This window comes from Hyperoodon ampullatus, assembly GCF_949752795.1.
Source record: "Hyperoodon ampullatus genome assembly, chromosome: 3".
Classification (NCBI taxonomy): domain Eukaryota; kingdom Metazoa; phylum Chordata; class Mammalia; order Artiodactyla; family Ziphiidae; genus Hyperoodon; species Hyperoodon ampullatus.
In genome coordinates, this window is record NC_136916.1 from 113,757,871 (window position 1) to 113,781,553 (window position 23,683).

Below are 23,683 nucleotides of genomic sequence, written 5' to 3' on the forward strand. Positions count from 1 at the left end.
GTTACTCTTGGTGCCCTAATTTTGCAGATGAGGAAGTAACTTGTTCAGAGTCACACAGTTTGTAAGTGACAGAGTTGGGTTTTGAAACCAGGAGTCTGGTTCTTAATTACTATGCTATTAGTTATAGCGTCATAAGATCATAGAGTTGGAGGAAGAGATAGAGGTTTTATAGTTCAACCTTATGCCCCACAGTGTGAAATACTTGCTTGATATTTCTGAGAGATGCTTATTCAGCCTTTGCTTGTTTATCTTCAGTAATAAGGTGTTCCACGGCCCAAGGAGGCAGCCCTTTCATTTGCTGGGCAACTCTTTGTGAGCGCTTTGTAACGTTAAACTGAAACCAGCTTTACCTTTTCTTTCTCCATTGATCTTCTAGTTTTTGAGTACGAGAACAAGGTTAGCTCACTCTTCAGCATGACACCTCTTTGGTATTTGAAAACCACTATGTCCTCTTTTGCAAGCCAGCAACTTCAGTTTCCCTCAATGGTGACTCATTGGCCAACTCGTCCTAGTTGGCCCTCTGACTGTTTCTTTTTATGTGTGGTAGAATAAAACATGACAGTTACTGTCCGTCAACAGTACATTATTATTTTCTTAAGTAAAGATTGCATTAGCTTTTTGCACAACCTTATCACACAGTTTGCTCCTACTGGCTTTAGGTAACTGTAACCTCCTGTTTATTAGTCTGCTCAGGCTGCTATAGCAAAATATCATAGACTAGGTGGCTTAAACAACAGAAATTTATTTTCTTACGATTCTGGGGGCTAGAAGTTCAAGATAAAGGTTCTGGCTGATTTGGTTTCCGGCGAGAACTCTTTTCCTGGCTTGTAGACAGACGCCTTCTCACTGTGTCTTCACATGGCCTTTCCTTGGTGCTTGTGTGTGTGGGGAGAGAGCAAGAGCTCGATGTCTCTACCTCTTTTATAAGTCCCATCGGATTAGGACCCACCCTTATGACCTCATTTGACCTTTATTACCTCCTGATAGGCCCTAACTCCAAATGCAGTCATATTGGGGAGGGGGGTGATTAGGGATTCAACATACAGATTTTGGGGGACACAGTTCAGTCCATAGCATCCTATGACCACAGGGTGTAGCTGTGTGCTGGAGACCTGTGATGGAGAACTGAGGGAAGGGCCATGGCCACTTAACCTTGGCTGCAGGGCAGTGTGGAAAGAGTCAAAACTGCCCTTCTGTCTTCAGGGCTTGTACTCTCTGTCTCCGTAATTCCACTGAGCCACTGAGGTTTCCTTTTCTTGGTTTTGAGTAGCTGTGATATGACAAAGTGGTAAAAGAAAGGGAGACAGCTGAAATCTGTTATTGCATCAATAACTGAGTTTCAAGCCCAGGGATTTCCCCCTCTATCTCATATTGGGCATTTTGCCTTCCTGCCATAGGAAACAGATGCAGGGAGGGCAGGTTGTAAGCCGGAGCCCTTAATCATAGGTCAAAGGGAGCTCTCTCAGGACCTTCATTGCTGATAGAATGACTATGGAGACCTGCCAGAGAAATTCCAGCAGCCTTATAGAGAGGCTTAAGGTAGGGAGACCCACTGCTCCTGGGACCCAGCCTACTTCAGCCTGGAGGAAAGTAAGGACAGGGCAAGCAGGGCATGTCCATTAGGATTCTCTAGATTGCAAGCACTAGAAAAGCCAACCTAAAGTGCCTTAAGTAAGATGAGAATGTATTAGTTCACATAAAGTACACAGGCAGGCTGAGCTTACAGTGTGGTCTGATCCAGTGCTCACATATTATCACCATGATCATTCTCTAGGCTTGCTTCGTTTGGGTGTCAGCTTTACTGGCTCACTTTGTGGTTTTATATACTCTCACTACCAATTCCAGAGGAAGACTAAACATGTTTCCTTGGCTCTGACTGGTTGATGTGCCATTCTGGAAGCAATCAGTGTAGCCACAGGGATGGGATACGTTGTTTTTTAAAGCCAGTCAGGGACTCCCCTGTAGCTAGGGTTGGATTCAATTCCATGGAAACCACATGACTGGAGAGTAGTGGAGGGTGGTTTCCCAAAGGTAATTTTGGATCCTCTTTCCCAAAGGAAAAGAAGCTTAAGAGACAAAAACTTTGGATATCTCAGAACTTTTGGAAATGGCTGTTGGGCAGAAACAACAACTGTTAATTAGAGAGCATTTCTGACATGGTCGCCAAAACAAATCTTCACTCAGTTTTACTGGAATGTCCCGGAGAATTGTAATAAAGTGTCACCTTTTCTTCATACTCTTACTACAGCAACTTTATGTTTTTATATGCTGGAGGTTAGGACTATAGTCCTTTCAAATTTTCTCCCATTTATTTTTTATTTTTATTAATATTTTTAACATCTTTATTGGAGTATAATTGCTTTACAATGGTGTGTTAGTTTCTGCTTTATAACAAAGTGAATCAGTTATACATATACATATGTTCCCATATCTCTTCCCTCTTGCGTCTACCTCCCTCCAACCCTCCCTATCCCACTCCTCTAGGTGGTCACAAAGCACTGAGCTGATCTCCCTGTGCTGTGCGGCTGCTTCCCACTAGCTATGTATTTTACGTTTGGTAGTGTATATATGTCCATGCCACTCTTTCACTTCTCCCAGCTTACTCTTCCCCTCCCCGTATCCTCAAGTCCATTCTCTAGTAGATCTGTGTCTTTTTCCCGTCTTGCCCCTAGTTTCTTCATGACCTTTTTTTTTTCTTAGATTCCATATATATGTGTTAGCATACGGTATTTGTTTTTCTCTTTCTGACTTACTTCACTCTGTATGACAGACTCGAGGTCCATCCACCTCACTACAAATAACTCAATTTCGTTTCTTTTATGGCTGAGTAATATTCCATTGTATATATGTGCCACATCTTCTTTATCCATTCATCTGTTGATGGACACTTAGGTTGCTTTCATGTCCTGGCTATTGTAAAGAGGGCTGCAGTGAACATTGTGGTACATAACTCTTTATGAATTATGGTTTTCTCAGGGTATATGCCCAATAGTGGGATTGCTGGGTCACATGGTAGTTCTAGTTTTAGTTTTTTAAGGAACCTCCATACTGTTCTCCATAGTGGCTGTATCAATTTATATTCCCACCAACAGTGCAAGAGGGTTCCCTTTTCTCCACACCTTCTCCAGCAGTTATTCTTTGTAGATTTTTTGATGATGGCCATTCTCATTGCTGTGAGGTGATACCTCATTGTACTTTTGATTTGCATTTCTCTAATGATTAATGATGTTGAGCATTCTTTCATGTGTTTGTTGGCAGTCTGTATATTTTCTTTGGAGAAACGTCTATATAGGTCTTCTGCCCATTTTTGGATTGGGTTGTTTGTTTTTTTGACATTGATCTGCATGAGCTGCTTGTAAATTTTGGAGATTAATCCTTTGTCAGTTGCTTCATTTGCAAATATTTTCTCCCATTCTGAGGGTTGTCTTTTGGTCTTGTTTATGGTTTCCTTTGCTGTGCAAAAGCTTTGAAGTTTCATTAGGTCCCATTTATTTATTTTTGTTTTTATTTCCATTTCTCTAGGAGGTGGGTCCAAAAGGATCTTTCTGTGATTTGTGTCATAGAGTGTTCTGCCTATGTTTTCCTCTAAGAGTTTCATAGTGTCTGACCTTACAGTTAGGTCTTTAATCCATTTTGAGTTTACTTTTGTGTATGGTGTTAGGGAGTGTTCTAATTTCATACTTTTACCAGTACCTGTCCAGTTATCCAGCACCACTTATTGAAGAGGCTGTCCTTTCTCCACTATACATTCCTGCCTCCTTTATCAAAGATAAGGTGACCATATGTGCGTGGGTTTATCTCTGGGCTTTCTATCCTGTTCCATTGATCTATATTTCTGTTTTTGTGCCAGTACCATGCTGTCTTGATTACTGTAGCTTTGTAGTATAGTCTGAAGTCAGGGAGCCTGATTCCTACAGCTCCGTTTTTCTTCCTCAAGATTGTTTTGGCTAATCGGGGTTTTTTGTGTTTCCATACAAATTGTGAAATTTTTTGTTCTAGTTCTGTGAAAAATGCCAGTGGTAGTTTCATAGGGATTGCATTGAATCTGTAGATTGCTTTGGGTAGTAGCGTCATTTTCACAATGTTGATTCTTCAATCCAAGAACATGGTATATCTCTCCATCTATTTGTATCATCTTTAATTTCTTTCATCAGTGTCCTATAGTTTTCTGCATACAGGTCTTTTGTCTCCTTAGCTACGTTTATTCCTAGATATTTTATTCTTTTTGTTGCAATGGTAAATGGGAGTGTTTCCTTAATTTCACTTTCAGATTTTTCATCATTAGTGTATAGGAATGCTAGAGATTTCTGTGCTTAATTTTGTATCCTGCTACTTTACCATATTCATTGATTAGCTCTAGTAGTTTTCTGGTAGCATCTTTAGGATTCTCTATGTATTGTATTATGTCATCTGCAAACAGTGACAGCTTTACTTCTTCTTTTCCGATTTGGATTCCTTTTATTTCCTTTTCTTCTCTGATTGCTGTGGCTAAAACTTCCAAAACTATGTTGAATAATATTGGTGAGACTGGACAACCGTGTCTTGTTCCTGATCTTAGTGGAAATGGTTTCAGTTTTTCACCATTGAGGATGATGTTGGCTGTGGGTTTGTCATATATGGCCTTTATTATGTTGAGGAAAATTCCTTCTATGTGTACCTTCTGCAGGGTTTTTATCATAAATGGGTGTTGAATTCTGTCGAAAGCTTTCTCTGCATCTATTGAGATGATCATATGGTTTTTCTCCTTCAGTTTGTTAATATGGTGTATCACATTGTTTGATTTGCATATATTGAAGAATCCTTGCATTCCTGGGATAAACCCGACTTGATCATGGTGTATGATCCTTTTAATGTGCTGTTGGATTCTGTTTGCTAGTATTTTGTTGAGGATTTTTGTATCTATGTTCATCAGTGATATTGGCATGTAGTTTTCTTTCTTTGTGACATCGTTTTCAGGTTTTGGTATCAGGGTGATGGTGGCCTCGTAGAATGAGTTTGGGAGTGTTCCTCCCTCTGCTATACTTTGGAAGAGTTTGAGAAGGATAGGTGTTAGCTCTTCTCTAAATGTTTGATAGAATTCGCCTGTGAAGCCATCTGGTCCTGGGCTTTTGTTTGTTGGAAGATTTTAATCACAGTCTCAATTTCAGTGCTTGTGATTGGTCTGTTTATATTTTCTATTTCTTCCTGGTTCAGTCTCGGAAGGTTGTGCATTTCTAAGAATTTGTCCATTTCTTCCAGGTTGTCCATTTTATGTCATAGAGTTGCTTCTAGTAATCTCTCATGATCCTTTGTATTTCTGTAGTGTCAGTTGTTACTTCTCCTTTTTCATTTCTAATTCTATTGATTTGAGTCTTCTCCCTATTTTTCTTGATGAGTCTGGCTAATGGTTTATCAATTTTGTTTATCTTCTCAAAGAACCAGCTTTTAGTTTTATTGATCTTTGCTATTGTTTCTTTCATTTCTTTTTCATTTATTTCTGATCTGATCTTTATGATTTCTTTCCTTCTGCTAACTTTGGGGTTTCTTTGTTCTTCTTTCTCTAATTGCTTTAGGTGTAAGGTTAGGTTGTTTATTTGAGATGTTTCTTGTTTCTTGAGGAAGGATTGTATTGCTATAAACTTCCCTCTTAGAACTGCTTTTGCTGCATCCCATAGGTTTTGGGTCATCCTGTTTTCATTGTCCTTTTTTTCTAGGTATTTTTTGATTTCCTTTTTGATTTCTTCAGTGATATCTTGGTTATTAATTAGTGTATTGTTTAGCCTCCATGTATTTGTGTTTTTTACAGTTCTTTTTCCTGTAATTGATATCTAGTTTCATAGCGTTGTGGTCAGAAAAGATCCTTGATACGATTTCAATTTTCTTAAATTTACCAAGGCTTGATTTGTGACCCAAGATTTCATCTATCCTGGAGAATGTTCCTTGAGCACTTGAGAAAAATGTGTATTCTGTTGTTTTTGGATGGAATGTCCTATAAATATCAATTAAGTCCATCTTGTTTAATGTATCATTTAAAGCTTGTGTTTCCTTATTTATTTTCATTTTGGTTGATTTGTCCATTGGTGAAAGTGGGGTGTTAAAGTCCCCTACTATTCTTGTGTTACTCTTGATTTCCCCTTTTATGGCTGTTAGTATTTGCCTTATGTATTGAGGTGCTCCTATGTTGGGTGCATAAATATTTACAATTGTTATATCTTCTTCTTGGATCGATCCCTTGATCATTATGTAGTGTCCTTCTTTGTCTCTTCTAATAGTCTTTATTTTAAAGTCTATTTTGTCTGATATGAGAATTGTTACTCCAGCTTTCTTTTGGTTTCCATTTGCATGGAATATCTTTTTCCGTCCCCTCACTTTCAGTCTGTATGTGTCCCTAGGTCTGAAGTGGGTCTCTTGTAGACAGCATATATATGGGTTTTGTTTTTGTATCCATTCAGCCAGTCTGTGTTTGGTTGGAGCATTAAATCCATTTACATTTAAGGTAATTATCGATATGTATGTTCCTATTACCATTTTCTTAATTGTTTTGGGTTTGTTACTGTAGGTCTTTGCCTTCTCTTGTGTTTCCTGACTAGAGAAGTTCCTTTAACATTTGTTGTCAAGCTGATTTGGTGGTGCTGAATTCTCTTAGCTTTTGCTTGTCTGTAAAGGTTTTAATGTCTCCATCAAATCTGAATGAGATCCTTGCTGGGTAAAGTAATCTTGGTTTTAGGTTTTTCTCCTTCATCACATTAAATATGTCCTGCCACTCCCTTCTGGCTTGCAGAGTTTCTGCTGAAAGATCAGCTGTTAACCTTATGGGGATTCCCTTGTGTGTTATTTGTTGTTTTTCCCTTGCTGCTTTTAATATGTTTTCTTTGTATTTAAGTTTTGATAGTTTGATTAATATGTGTCTTGGCATGTTTCTCCTTGAAATTATCCTGTATGGGACTCTCTGTGCTTCCTGGACTTGATTAACTATTTCCTTTCCCATGTTAGGGAAGTTTTCAACTATCATGTCTTCAAATATTTTCTCAGTCCCTTTCTTTTTCTCTTCTTCTTCTGGGACCCCTATAATTCAAATGTTGGTGCGTTTAATGTTGTCCCAGAGGTCTCTGAGACTGTTCTCAGTTCTCTTCATTCTTTTTTCTTTATTCTGCTTTGCAGTAGTTATTTCCACTGTTTTATCTTCCAGGTCACTTATCCCTTCTTCTGCCTCAGTTATTCTGCTAATGATCCTTTCTAGAGAATTTTTAATTTCATTTATTGTGTTGTTCGTCATTGCTTGTTTCATCTTTAGTTCTTCTAGTTCCTTGTTAAACGTTTCTTATATTTTCTCCATTCTATTTCCAAGATTCTGGATCATCTTTACTATCATTATTCTGAATTCTTTTTCAGGTAGACTGCCTATTTCCTCTTCATTTGTTAGGTCTGGTGGATTTTTGCCTTTCTCCTTCATCTGCTGTGTGTTTTTCTGTCTTCTCATTTTGCTTAAGTTACTGTGTTTGCGGTCTCCTTTTCGCAGGCTGCAGGTTCGTAGTTCCTGTTGTTTTTGGTGTCTGTCTCCAGTGTCTAAGGCTGGTTCAGTGGGTTGTGTAGGCTTCCTGGTGGAGGGTACTGGTGCCTGTGTTATGGTGGATGAGGCTGGATCTTTTCTTTCTAGTGGGCAGGTCCATGTCTGGTGGTGTGCTTTGGGGTGTCTGTGGCCTTATTATGATTTTAGGCAGCCTCTCTTCTAATGGATGGGGTTGTGTTCCTGTCTTTCTAGTTGTTTGGCATAGGGTGTCCAGCACTGTAGCTTGCTGGTCGTTGAGTGAAGCTGGGTCTTAGTGTTGAGATGGAGATCTCTGGGAGATTTTCGCATTTTACATGGAGCTGGGAGGTGTCTTGTGGACCAATGTCCTGAACTTGGCTCTCCCACCTCAGAGGCACAGCCCTGACGCCTGGCTGGAGCACGAAGAGCCTTTCATCCACACGGCTCAGAATAAAAGGGAGAACAAATAGAAAGAAAGAAAGAAGATAAAGTAAAACAAAATAAAATAAAGTAAAATGAAATAAAGTTATTAAAATAAAGACTAAAAAATAATAATTATTATTATGTTTTTAACATCTTTATTGGAGTATAATTGCTTTACAATGGTGTGTTAGTTTCTGCTTTATAACAAAGTGAATCAGTTATACATATACATATGTTCCCATATCTCTTCCCTCTTGCGTCTACCTCCCTCCCACCCTCCCTATCCCACCCCTCCATGTGGTCACAAAGCACCGAGCTGATCTCCCCGTGCTATGCGGCTGCTTCCCACTAGCTATCTATTTTACGTTTGGTAGTGTATATATGTCCATGCCACTCTCTCACTTCTCCCAGCTTACCCTTCCCCCTCCGCATATCCTCAGTCCATTCTGTAGTAGGTCTGTGTCTTTATTCCCATCTTGCTCCTAGGTTCTTCATGACCTTTTTTTTTTTCTTAGATTCCATATATATGTGTTAGCCTATGGTATTTGTTTTTCTCTTTCTGACTTACTTCACTCTGTATGACAGACTCTAGGTCTATCCACCTCACTACAAATAACTCAATTTCGTTTCTTTTTATGGCCGAGTAATATTCCATTGCATATATGTGCCACATCTTCTTTATCCATTCATCTGTCGATGGACACTTAGGTTGCTTCCATGTCCTGGCTATTGTAAATAGAGTTGCAATGAACATTGTGGTACATGACTCTTTTTGAATTATGGTTTTCTCAGGGTATATGCCCAGTAGTGGGATTGCTGGGTCACATGGTAGTTCTATTTTTAGTTTTTTAAGGAACCTCCATACGGTTTTCCATAGTGGCTGTGTCAATTTTCATTCCCATCAGCAGTGCAAGAGGGTTCCCTTTTCTCCACACCCTCTTCAGCATAAGTAAAAAGGAAACAAACAAACAAAAACGGACAGACAGAACCCTAGGACAAATGGTAAATCCAAGCTATACAGACAAAATCCCACACAGAAGCATATACATACACACTCACAAAAAGAGAAAAAGGGAAAAAAGTATATATATCTTTGTTCCCAAAGTCCACCTCCTCGATTTGGGATGATTCGTTGTCTATCTAGGTGTTCCACAGATGCAGGGTATATCAAGTTGATGGTGGAGGTTTAATCCGCTGCTCCTGAGGCTGCTGGGAGAGATTTCCCTTTCTCTTCTTCGTTCGCTCAGCTCCTGGGGTTCAGCTTTGTATTTGGACCCGCCTCTGCGTGTAGGTCGCCTGAGGGCATCTGTTCTTCGCTCAGACAGGACGGGGTTAAAGGAGCAGCTGCTTCGGGGACTCTGGCTCACTCAGGCCGGTGGGAGGGAGGGGTACCGATGTGGGGCGAGCCTGTGGCGTCCGAGGCCGGCTTGACGTTGCACCAGCCTGAGGCGCGCCGTGTGTTCTCCCGGGGAAGTTGTCCCTGTATCACGGGACCCTGCCAGTGGCGGGCTGCATAGGCTCCCGGGAGGGGAGGTGGGGATAGTGACCTGTGCTCGCACACAGGCTTCTTGGTGGCTGCAGCAGCAGCCTTACCGTCCCATGCCCGTCTCTGGGGTCTGCGCTGATAGCCGCAGCTCGCGCCAGTCTCTGGAGCTTGTTTAAGCTGTGCTGTTAATCCCCTCTCCTCATGCAGCAGGAAACAAAGAGGCAAGAAAAAGTCTCTTGCCTCCTTGGCAGCACCAGACCTTTTCCCGGTCTCCCTCCCGGCTAGTCGTGGCGTACTAGCCCCCTGCAGGCTGTGTTCACGCCGCCAGTCCTTTCCCTGCGCTCCAACCGAAGCCTGGGCCTCAGCTCCCATCCCCCACCCGTCCCGGCGGGTGAGCAGACAAGCCTCTTGGGCTGGTGAGTGCTGGTCAGCACCGATCCTCTGTGCGGGAAGCTATCTGCTTTGCCCTCTGCGCCCCTGTTGCTGCACTCTCCTCCGCGGCTCCGAAGCTTCCCCCCTCCGCCACCCTCAGTCTCTGCCCGAGAAGGGGCTTCTTAGTGTGTGGAAACCTTTCCTCCTTCACAGCTCCCTCAGCGAGGTGCAGGTCCCATCCCTATCCTTTTGTCTCTGTTTATCCTTTTTTCTTTTGCCCTACCCAGGTACGTGGGGAGTTTCTTGTCTTTTGGGAGGTCTGAGGTGTTCTGCCAGCGTTCAGTAGGTGTTCTGTCGGAGCTGTTCCACATGTAGATGTATTTCTGATGTATTTGTGGGGAGGAAGGTGATCTCCATGTCTTACTCTTCCACCATCGTGAAGCTCCTCCCTCCCCCATTTATTTTTGAGATTTCCCCCATGTTACTGTCATTTGTGCCCATCCATATAAAAACAAATACTTGTAGAGTGTCTACTGTGTGCCAAGGGATGCTAAATGCTGGGGATGTGCAGTGAACAAGAGAGAGAAGGTTGCTGCCCTCATGGGGCTTTCAGTCTAGTGTTCCAGTCTCCTTATCAAGCCTGTCCATTGCATTATGTGGTACAGGCATCTCTTATCTCCCTCAGGCCATGGCTGCCCTCACTACTGCACCAGCCTTGCCCTATTCTTGGGTACAAAGATCAGGATCTCCCCTTAATTCTGCATAGCATGGGAGAGACTGCTGAATGCTGTCATATGTATAGGATGGCACTTGTTACAATTGTCATGAATTATCTATATATTTATTTGTTTAATATCTTCCTATCTAGACTAATTATAAAGGTAGTGTCTGTGTCTACCTTATTTGTCATTGTTTTCCCTTGCCTAGCACAGTTTACAGAGCATATTAGGCATTCAGATACCTTGAGAGATCTGCTAGACTGTCAGGTTTAATAAGACTATTTAAGGTGAAGGAATAATGAAACAAACAAACAAAATTACAAAAAGTATCCTAAAAGTTACTAGGTATCTGTCTTGGTCGGCTCAGGCTGCCATAACAAGATATCATAGATTTAGTGGCTTAAACAACAGAAATTTGTTTTCTCACAATTCTGGAGGCTAAATCCAAGATCAAGGTGCTGACCAATTCAGTTCTCTTCCTGACTTGTAGATGGCTGCCTTCTTGCTATGTTCTCACATGGCGGAGAGAGAGAGAGACAGAGAGAGAGAGAGAGAGACAGAGAGAGAATGTGCTTGCACTCTCTGGTTTTTCTTCTTATAAGAACACTGATCCTGTTTGATTAGGGTCACACCCTTATGACTTCATTTAACTATAATTACCTCCTTATAGGCCCTATCTGCAAATATAGTCACATCGAGGGTTAAGGCTTCAACATGGATTTTGGGGGGGACACAATTCAATTCATAGCAGTGTCGTTATCTTCAAAGTACATAGCTCCAGGATACCTTCAGGGACCTTTTAGTGTATACCTGCCTAGTTTTCTGGACGCTTCTATATGGCAGAGGCCAGCTAACCATACACTGGAGTGCTCTACTTGTAAGAATCTAAGCAAACCACTCCCAAGACCCAAAAAGAGAACAAAGTTCCTCCCTTCCCAGTCTATGGTTGGCTTTCTCTGTCCCTATTTTTTGTCCAAGTCTCTGTCTCATCCTAGTATTGGGAATATCCACTCCCTTTAGATGAACCTTTTTTTCAGTCCATAGCTCCCTTATGACAAAAAGGAAAAAAAAATTTCTAAAGACTGCTCAAGCTCAACCTAAAGTGAAAACCTTCTCTACCAAAAAGAATACTTATGTTGTAAATTTGAAACACCTACATTTAGGTTATTTCACATTGTTCTCCAAGGAAAATTGGGAGATGTAACCAAGGTACATTTAGATGTTTTTTTCAAAACGAAGGTTCTGCCCACTCTGAAGGGAATTCAGGTCCCTGTATCTGGGCAAATAGAAGTGTTTCCAGCACTTAGATGGCAGCCTCTCTTCCACTACCTCTTCCCTTCAGATTTTACCCATCAAGGCTTGGAAAATTTCAGGAGTGGCCAGCACTCTCATTATACTTACATTGAGTCTGGTACTAAATCACACAGTGCAATATTTTAGTCTTTGAAGCTAGACCTCTGTATCTCTGAACCTTGATGGCTGGAGTAAAGGAAAACTCCTATTCTAAAACTTCCAGAAATGTGTTTTCTCTGTATGTAATGGGTGGAAGCAGGAATAATATATGGAGCATAGTTTTTCTTTTTTCTGAAAGTCCTCTAGTTCAGATAGCTGTAATTAAAAAACCAACTCCTGGGGCTTCCCTGGTGGTGCAGTGGTTGAGAGTCCGCCTGCCGATGCGGGGGACATGGGTTCGTGCCCCGGTCCGGGAGGATCCCACTGCCGCGAAGCGGCTGGGCCCGTGAGCCATGGCCGCTGAGCCTGCGCGTCCGGAGCCTGTGCTCCGCAGTGGGAGAGGCCACAACAGTGAGAGGCCCGCGTACAGCAAAAAAAACAAAAACAAACAAACAAAAAAACCCAACTCCTGGTTGCATGAAATAGCCGTGATTACTGGTAAAGTCAACCACGTTGACCCTGGAACAATGAGGGGGTCCCTAAGCACTCGAAAATCTACTATAACTATAGTCGGTCCTCCATATCTGCTGTTCCACATCCATGGATTCAACCAACTATGGATCATGCAGTACTAAAGTACCTATTTAGTGGAAAAAATCTGCGTGTAAGTGGGCCTGTTTAGTTCCAACCCATGTTGTTCAGGGGTCCACTGTACTTCAGGCTGAGTGATGTTTTCTTTAATAACAGAAAATAATGTTTCTTGAAGAAAAGGACAAATTTTTGAAAGTGCTTTTTTTTTTTTTTCCACTGCTATCCTCATTGATTGATTTGTCTAGAATTTCTGCGGAGAATACTTGACATGACTAATAAGTGCTCTAAAGTTCATTTAAGAAATCACCTAGGGAGCTTCCCTGGTGGCACAGTGGTTGAGAGTCCGCCTGCTGATGCAGGGGACATGGGTTCGTGCCCCGGTCTGGGAAGATCCCACATGCCACGGAGCAGCTAGACCCGTGAGTCATGGCCGCTGGGCCTGTGCGTCTGGAGCCTGTGCTCTGCAACGGGAGAGGCCACAACAGTGAGAGGCCCGCGTACCACAAAAAAAAAAAAAAAAGAAAGAAATCACCTAGGGGCTTCCCTGGTAGCGCAGTGGTTAAGAATCCGCTTGCTAATGCAGGGAACACAGGTTTGAGCCCGGGTCCGGGAAGATCCCACATGCCGTGGTAGAACTAAGTCCATGCACCACAACTACTGAGCCTGCGCTCTAGAGCCTATAAGCCACAACTACTGAAGCCCGCGTGCCTGGAGCCCATGCTCCGCAACAAGAGAAGCCACTGCAGTGAGAAGCCCTCGCATTGCAATGAAGAGTAGCCCCCTGCTCACGACAACTAGAGAAAGCCTGCAGCAACGGAAGACCCAACGCAGCCAAAAATAAATAAATAAATAAAATCTATTAAAAAAAAAAGAAACCACCTAGACCATTAACAGCTTAAAAACAAGAAATAGGAGTAAAATATAATTTTCAAATGGTGGAGTTCTGGATATTATCTTTTTGGTAATAATAGTAAAGATAACATTTATTTAGTGCTTTAGAGTTTACAAAACATTTGCTAGGTTACCATTACGTCTGTTTTAGGGCTGAGCACTCTGCTTAAGCCCAAGCTGGTAACTCTGAATCTCATCGTTCAAATAACTAGTGGGTATTTGTGGTGGAGGTGGGAGCATAGTTTTGGTTTTTCCCACCTCCAGCGCTGCCTCTGCTTGTGCTAGGTCACTCCATTCTCTCTGCCCTGCCACTACCTGCCCCAAGCATTTCTAGAGCTTCTGCTGCCTCTGGGACCAAAAAAGGATGAGGGAGTCTTTGCCACCAATGAAGAAACAGCTGACTGTGAGATAACAATGTTACTTGATTGAACACAAAATTATTAGCTCAGTCCTTGTACTTCTGTATTCATCCTGGCTCACCATCAGCCACTTGGTGGATATTTGCTAGTACACACCCGTTTGATGCCACCAGATTTTGTATTTTTCCACTACCTAGCTGAGGGCTGCTGTTGGCAAATGCTGAGCTTGGCAAGTTAGGAATCTAGAGTCAGGAAATCCGTTCCTGGATGAGCCAAGGGAAATTTCAAGACCTGTAAGCCCAGACCGGCCTTGGAGATGTGGTGATGAGATAGGTGATGGATTTTAAACCATGGACACTTTCTTCCAGTACCATTCCTGGAATTACTGCCCACATGCATCCCCTGCAGAGCAGAAGAGAACCTAAGCTTTCTACCCCTGGGGGGCTCTCTGCTCAGAAAGCTCTGAGCAAAATTGCTTCTCCCCTTGGCATTCAGCCAAATGGAACCTTCTTTGTGACCTCTGATTTCCTATCACTGAGGAAAGAGGAAAGTGCTGGGTTATGGAGAGCTCATTAGGCCTCTACAGAAAAAGGCTCCTGACTTGTTTGTTCCCAAAGGGCAGATTGTTGTCCTTCATTCCCACGTTAATAAAAATACTGTCTAGTAGTGGTAAGTGAGAGTCTTCCTGATATATCTCATTTTAATTCCTTTGAGTTATTCCATTAGGATGTTTATTTCTTGTTGTGTTGTCATTTTGGTGTGCTGTGTTTCTTTGGCTGTACCGAGTCTGTATACATGTATTTGGATAGGTGTGCTTGTGTCTTCATACATGTATTTGCTAACCAGAGAATGTGTTTTCCCCTTTGGAATTGCTCTTATTGGAAGGATGTTTCTTTATATGTGGTTCTTGGTCAAGCTTTGCCTGCTTTTGGCTCTTTTGTAATTGTTTTCTTTTTAAATATATACCATGTATATATTATTAAATAAACTTAAATAAACTTCCTCCCCCATGTTCCCCAAGGGAAGCCATGCATTAAAAACAAGGGCAAAAAGGAGGAAATTCCAATGCATCTATGCTTTTGGTTACTTTATCAAACAATAATTAAAATCTTCACCACAGAAAGAAAACCTAGATTGTGAGGATGGATGGGGGAATCCATCTGGTGTTTTAAGTTTATTTTCTTGGCTTCACTGTGGTCGCTCTCCCAACCTCTTTGTCCTTTCCCCCAAAGTACCTGGGACAGACTTGGGCCTCTCTTTCAGGTAGTTATCTAAGCCTTTCTGCTCATTCCCTGATACCTGAAAAACTGACTTCGAATCTGCAGAACTGGAGCCTCTTAAGATGTTGGGGTTTTGAGAGTCAGAGCAGAAGGTTCTAACCAAGGCTGAAGTTTGAGAGCACAGGTGCCTAGGATTCTTTCTCCTGAAGTATTGAATGAATCAGGCTCACCACTGTTCAGAATTCTCCCAGCTTCTTTCTTTAGCATCTTCCCCATTTAACAGTAGCATAGAGTTGCTGCATCTTATAACAGATGACAATTTACAGGACTAGTATGATGAAACCTGTATTTAACATCCATTAGCATTTGAGCTTCCTCAGCTTGCAGGGTTTGCTTAATTTCTTTTGACTCAATGCCTAAAAATCAGTGCTTATTTGCATGGGAGACTTTATCTTCTTAGTATGGGTCTAGATGATCCACAGTAGAAGAAGGCATAGGCTGGGACAGCATTGCAGTGATTACTATTGCTGCCCTTACTACTATTGCTCTATTATTGTTGCTGCTACCTGCTGCTCTAACAGTGATCTAGCTGATGCTGCTGTGGCTGATTTTGCTTCTACTAGTATTGCTTCTTCTGCTGCTGCTACTAGTCACCATTCACATATTCAGTTCTATGCCAGATGCTGTAGGGATTTTTAAAAATTCATTATCAAAGCCTTGAAGATGTTTATAGTCTACATAAGACTAACCTGAGAAATAATGGCTGGTAAACAAGCACAACATTTACCATTTATTTAGCATTAATATGTGCCAGATGCTTTCTATAATTAGCTCATTTAGTTATTTTGACTATTCTAACAGATAGGTCTTACTATTAACTCTTTCCAACAGATGAGAACATTATGTTTAGAGAGGGCAAGTAACTTGCCCATGATCACACAGTTAGTGAATGACAGACCTGGGATTTAAACCTAGGTCTGTTGGGTTCTAAAACCTTTGCCATTTTCACTGGGCTGGCCTGTAGACTTTAAATACAGAAAGCACATTCCCCGTTATTTTTTTCTCTCTCTTTTTTTTTTTTTTTGTGGTACGTGGACCTCTCACTGTTGTGGCCTCTCCCGCTGCGGAGCAGAGGCTCCGGACACGCAGGCTCAGCGGCCATGGCTCACGGGCCCAGCCGCTCCGCGGCATGTGGGATCTTCCCGGACCGGGGCACGAACCCGTGTCCCCCGCATCGGCAGGCAGACTCTCAACCACTGTGCCACCAGGGAAGCCCATTCCCCATTATTATATCAGGGAATTTCACAGTAGTCCCCAGAAATGGCAGGGCATGTATCGTGACAAAAACTGAAACACAGAGAAGATGAATGACCCTCAGAGCTAGTTACCAGGACTGAGACTCAAGGCTCCCAATTCCCAGCCCTGTGTTCTGCTTCTCTCTGGATCCACAGTGTGTTTTACTGACTCTCTTTATAAAGCAACCCTTCAAATTAGCACAGACCCAAAGCCTGAAAATTAGGCCAGGGAAACAAGAGTTCTAGCAGTTATTGAGCTTGTACATCCTTGTAGCCTTGCCATGCCATGTACCTTGTGCAGCCACACTCTTTGATCAGTAGCATTGTCTTTAAGCAGCTTTGTTCCTTGAGCAGCATAGGCACTATAATGTGGAAATAAACACCTGGGCTGTTCATATTTTCTATTTCTTCAGTCTTGGGAGCTTGTGTCTTTCTAAGAATTTGTTCATTTCTTCTAGGGGGTCCATTTTGTTGGCATATATATATGCTTGTTGTAGTAGTCTCTTATGATCCTTTGTATTTCTGTGGTGTCCATTGTAACTTCTCCTTTTTCATTTCGAATTTTATTCATTTGCACCCTCTCCCTTTTTTTCATGATGAGTCTGGCTAAAGGTTTATCAATTTTGTTTATCTTTTCAAAGAACCAGCTTTTAGTTTCATTGATCCTTTCTATTGTTTTCTTCATCTCTATTTCATTTATTTCTGATCTTATCTTTATGATTTCTTTCCTTGTACTAACTTTGAGTTGTGTTTGTACTTCTTTCTCTAGTTGCTTTAGGTGTAAGCCTAGGTTGCTAATTTGAGATTTTTCTTGTTTCCTGAGGTAGGATTGTATTTCTGTAAACTTCCCTCTTAAAACTGCTTTTGCTGCATCCCATAGGTTTTGGATTGTTGTGCTTTATTTTCATTTGTTTCTAGGTAATTTTTGATTTCATCTTGATTTCTTCAGCGGTCCATTGGTTGTTTAATAGCATATTGTTTATAGCCTCCATGTGTTTGTATATTTTACAGGTTTTTTTCTTGTTGTTGATTTCTAATCTCATAGTGTTGTGGTTGGAATAGATGCTTGATATGATTTCAATTTTCTTAAATTTACCGATGCTCACTTTGTGGCCCAGCATGTGATCTATCCTGGAGAATGTTCCATGTGCGCTTGAGAAGAATGTGTATTTTGCTGCTTTTGGATGGAATGCTTTATAAATATCAATTAAGTCCATCTGCTCTAATGTGTCATTTCAGGCCTGTGTTTCCTTATTGATTTTCTGTCTGGGTGATCTGTCCATTGATGAAAGTGGAATGTTAAAGTCCCCTGCTATTATTGTGTTACTGTCAATTTCCCCTTTTATGGCTGTTAGCATTTGCCTTATGTATTGAGGTGCTCCTATGTTGGGTGCATATATATTTACGATTGTTATATCTTCTTCTTGGATTGATCCTTTGGTCATTATGTAGTATTCTTCTTTGTCTCTTGTAACAGTCTTTATTTATTTTAAAGTCTATTTTGTCTGATGTGAGTATTGCTACTCCAGCTTTCTTTTGATTTCCATTTGCATGGAATAACTTTTTCCATCCCCTCACTTTCAGTCTGTATGTGTCCCTAGTTCTGAAGTGTGTCTCTTGTAGACAGCATATATATGGGTCTTGTTTTTGTATCCATTCAGCCCACCTGTGTCTTTTGGTTGGGGCATTTAATCTGTTTATGTTTAAGGTAATTATCAATCTGTATGTTCTTATTGCCATTTTGTTAATTGTTTTGGATTTGTTTTTGTAGGTCTTTTTTCTTAAAAAATAAAATTAGTATTTTACCATATACCAAATAGGGTATTTGACCAATAATCAGTGACAATATAAATGTCCATCAACAGGAAAATGGATTAATGAATTTTGGGCTTCTCATGAAATGAAATACTTTACAGCAGTTAAAATGAATGTCCTAGAGCTATTTCTGTCTACCTGGATAGATATAAAAAATGTAATGTTGAGCAAAAAACCCCAACTTTATTCAGGGCCACCATTACATAAACTTTAAAACCAAATTTACAATACTGCATAATGTATATGGATGCATCAATATCTAGTAAACTTGTGGAAACATGCTTAGGAATAATAAAAACTGAGTTTGTAATAGAAAAATGTCTGAGCTAGTGGCTGAATAGTTTAGATCTGGGTATTGCTTTGATCAACAAGAATTTATTGAAAACTTAATACATGCCCATGAGTGTCAGATTGTACCAACAAAGTTTTGTTAGGCAAGACTTTTGCAATTGGTAGCCTCTAAAATGTGAGGGGTCAATTGGAAGCTCTTTAAGGCATAGTCTCCTCTTCATGATTTATACACAGCTAATTTATATTGTGGATTATTGGAGTGAGCATGGTCTCTCTTTTCCACTGCTGACTGAATTCTGGGTTGCTGCTGGGGAACCACGTGGTCAAGGCAAGATGCCTGGAAAGGTCTGTTAATGAGGGAACGTTTGTGTTCCAGAGATAAATATAAACATTTTGGGGATTATATTCAATATGCTGTGTCTTGTAGGTTAAGAGTACAGGCTCTGTCCAAAATATACAAACAGCTCATACAACTCAATAACAAAAAAGCAAACAACCCAATCAGAAAAGGGGCAGAAGACCTAAATAGACATTTCTCCAAAGAAGACATACAGATGGCCAATAAGCATATGAAAAGATGCTCAACATCGCTAATTATTAGAGAAATACAAACCATAACTACAATGAGGTACCACCTTACACCAGTTAGAATGGCCATGATCAAAAATCTACAAATAACAAGTGCTGGAGAGGGTGTGGAGAAAAGGGAACCCTCCTGCACTGTTGATGGCAATGTAAATTGGTATAGCCACTATGGAGAACAGTATGGAGGTTCCTCAAAAAACTAAAAATAGAGTTGCCATCTGATCCAGCAATCCTCTCCTGGGCATATATCCAGAGAAAAATAATTATATTATTTTCATATAATTTGAAAAGATATATGCACCCCAGTGTTCATAGCAGCGCTATTTACAATAGCCAAGACATGGAAGTAACCTAAATGTCCATTGACGGATGAATGCATAAAGAAGATGTGGTATATATACACAATGGAATATTACTCAGCCATAAAAAAGAATGAAATAATGCCATTTGCATAACATGGATGGACCTAGAGATAAATATACTAAGTGAAGTAAGTCAGAAAGAGAAAGACAAATACCATATGATATTACATATATGTGGAATCTAAAATATGATGCAAATGATCTTATTTACGAATAGAGACAGACTCACAGATATAGAAAACAAACTTATGGTTACCAAAGAGGAAAGGGGAGGGAGAGAGATAAATTGGGAGTATGGGATTAACAGATACATATTATGTAAGTAAAATCAGTAAACAATAAGGATTTACTGTGTAGCACAGGGAACTATATTCAATATCCTGTAATAAACCATAATGGAAAAGAATATGAAAAATAATACATATATATATATATGTATAGCTGAATCACTTTGCTGTATGCCAGAAACTAACACAACATTGTAAATCAACTATACTTTAATTAAAAGAAAAAAGAGTACAGGCTCTGTAGTCAGTCCACCCACCTGGATTCAAATCCTGGTTCTGCCACTTACAGCAGCAAGATCTTGAGCAACTCTTGGCGCCTCTGTTCCTTATCTGCAAAATGAGACTCAGTACCTTTCTCACAGGATTATTTAATGATTAAATGAATTAATACATACCCTAACCATGCCTCTCACATAGTTAGCTATTATAAGAATAATTATTATAATTTTTTCTCTCATTTATTCTTCCTTATTTCTCAAAAAGTAACTCGTATTTGTCTAAAATATTTGAATCCCTTACTCTGTATACCTTTGCTGTATATATGTTTCCTTAGTAATTTAAGCTGAGAGTGTATTTTTATTTATTTATTTATTAAATATTTATTTATTTAGCTGCACCAGGTCTTAGCTGTAGCATGTGGGAACTTTGTTGCCATGTGCAGGATCTTCGTTGTGTCATGCGGGATCTTTAGCTGCGGCATGTGAACTCTTAGTTGCAGCATGTAGGATCTAGTTCCTCGACCAGGGATCAAACCCAGGCTCCCTGCATTGGGACCGCGGAGTCTTAGCCCCTGGACCACCAGGGAAGTCCGAGAGTGTATTTTTAAAAGATAGCTTTTAGATACAAAAAAAAAAAAAAGGGAGAACTATACCAATTTAGAGATTAATAGAAGAGCCCGTTTCTAAGAATTCCAGATGAGGACGTATTATAAAACTCTTAGAAGGATAGCATTTAGACTATGCCTCTTCCTAGTTTAAAATTCTGAGTGGCTCCACATCCCCCTCACCCCCTAGACTGAGCCCTCTTTAAGGCACATTCAAGATCCTTTCATTCTACTTCTCTCATCTTGCATACTCCCCCTCACCTTCTGTAAGTCAAGTGAACAAGTAAAGTGTGGATCAGAACGAATATGTCACCCTTAGTAGAAAAACTCAAAAGTTCCTGTCCTAGCCACAGGAAGTGCATAGCAATCCTTCATGTACATTAATTATATACTTATACTTCACATAGTGCAGCAAAGTTACTCTTAATTATTCACATATGAATTTTTTAGTTCAGCAGTTCTCAATCCTGACTGATCATTAGAATAACCTGGGGGGCTTTGAAAAATACATGTAACATCTCAAATATTATAGTAGTATTTTTCTCCTCATTTAACAGTCCACAGTGGGTGTTTCAGTCGAAGAACAGTTTTCTTCAACTGATGCTGCAGGGTGGTGCATCCTGGGCACACAGGGGTTCCACCTCAGTCTCTCTACCTGGTACCATCTGGTTTGCTGGAACTTTCTTCCCTTCCTCATCAGAGCTTACCTCTTCTAGGTTCCGTTTCTCCATAGAAATGGAATCTGGCTAATCTGATTAATTTGAGCTAATAATAATATTTTACATTTTATAAACACCATACATTGTTAGTATCAATGAAAATGTTAATTAACATCTACTGAGTGTCTGGTATATGCCAAGTACCATGCTAGACACTTCAATTCACACTAGAATGTCAGCTCCCCAAAGACAGAGATTCTGGTCTGTTTGTTGACTGATGCATGCCAAGCACCTAGAATGGTGCTCACTAAATATTGGTTGAAAAAATGAATAGATAATCTTAATAATAACATTGAGAGGCAGAATTATTATCCCCATTTCCCAGAGGAAAAATGTGGAGCTTAGATAAATGCTTTGCCCAAGGACATACACTTAGGTGGGAGCAGAGCCTAGAAGAATTCAGGCTCCAAAGCCTACATTCCTTCGCACCTTTTCCCTTCCTCTGTGCCGCTTTCCCTTCCTGTTGCTTCTCCCCTTCCACTTTCCCCCATTTCCCTTGCTCTTTTCCTCCCCTCGTTTTTTCATTCCTCCTCCCCTTTTCCCTGCCCTTTTTTCTCTTCCTCATTCCCCTGTCCCTTTACTTACCTCTCTCCCTCTTTCTTTTCCTCTTTTTCTTCCTTCTCTTTTCCCTTCCAACATTTTTTTCCCCTTTCCCTTTACTAATTTCCTCCTTTCCCTCTTTCTTATAACACTTACAAATACGGCATTTGCTTCCTAGATTCTCATAGCACTGTTAGGTAAGCAGAGCAGTTACTCCTCATTTTGCAGTTGAGGACTCTGAGAGAGGTTAATGCCTTGCCCGATTTCCTGTGGCTGTTAGTGGTGGGGCTTCAACCTATTTGTCTTCCCACTCGTCTGCTTAGTGCCTGTCCCACAGCACGCACTGCCTTGCGGGTATCAGTGGCTGTGATGGCAGATGGTGACACCTCTCCTCCAAAACACTCATTAGCTTCCAACTGAGTGGAGTGGATTCTGAGGTAATTTAGGAACCAAAGCAGGTTTGTGAGGGAGACCATGAGGCAGGTGGGACTTAGACTCTCCTCAGGTCCCACAGTCTGCGTGACAGTTACTCATAAGGCTGTCTCCTAGTAAGGAGACTCCAAAGCTTATTTCAAAGCCCACCAATACATGGGAGCCCACACAGCATCAGAAACAGTGCCTCAGAATGGTGCCACTTTGGTGGGGGGCGGGGGAGGGGTGGTGGTATTTACTTATTTTAAATCACCACTTGAAGTCCCAGATAGATAAATGGTGCTGGCTCATTTTTACTGTGACACATCATCTTTTTGTTCAGTCTGGCTCATCTCTTGTACTATTTGTGATACTCTACAGCACACCACTAACATTTTAAAACCTGAATGGCACATTATTAAAGTGCTGACCAACTACAGCAGGTACTATCTACAGTTATGCCACACTTCTTGGGTGTTTTAAGACATTAAGCCAAGGGCCAGCACACCAACTAAAACAGGTCCTGAAGTATTTTGATCTTATATTAGTTAGGAAACATACAAGATATGGTTGTCTTTTTTCTTGTTGGCTAAATTCCATACAAGATCTGGGTGTCTTTTTTCTTGTTGTTGTTATTTTCTCCCTCTATCCCCCAGCTTTATCAAGGTATAGTTGACAAATAAAATTGTAATATATTTAATTTGTATAATATGATGATTTGCTATACATATACATTGTGAAATGATTACCACAATCAACTTAATTAACACATCTATCACTTCACATGGTCACTGGGTTTTTGGTTTCTTTGGTGAGAATGTGTAAGGTCTATTGATACACTCTCAGCAGATTTCAAATATACAATACAGAATTATCACCTATAGTCACCATGCTGTACATTACATCCTCAGAACTTACTCATCTTATAATTGAAAGTGTGTACGCTTTGATCAACATCTTCCCCAAGGCCCTGGCAACCACCATTCTGTTCTCTGTTCTATGAGTTAAAATTTGTTTTTTCAGATTCCACTTACACCATACAGTATTTGTCTCTTTCTCAGGCTTATTACATTTAGCATGATGCCCTCCAGGTTCATCCATGTTGTTACAAATGGCAGTATTTCCTTCTTTTTTATGGCTGAATGTATTTTATATACACACACACACACACACACACACACACACACACTTATATATGGAATGGGAGATATAAATCCCATATATAGATATCTTCCACAGATTATATATGTCTTCCACATTTTCTTTATCCTTTCATCTTTTGATGGACACTTAGGTTGTTTGTATATTTTGGCTATTGTGAGTAATGCTGAAATGAACATTGGAGGGCAGATATCTCTTTGAGATAGTGATTTCATTTCCTTCGGATATATACCCAGAAGTAGGATTTATGGATCATACGGTAGTTCTATTTTTAATTTTTTGAAGAACCTCCATACTGTTTTTCATAGTGACAGTCAGTACCAGTTTACATTCCCACCAACAGTGTATAAGGGCTTCCTTTTCTCCACATTCTGGACAATATTTGTTATCCATTGTCTTTTTGATAACAGACATCTTAGTAGGTGTGAAGTGAT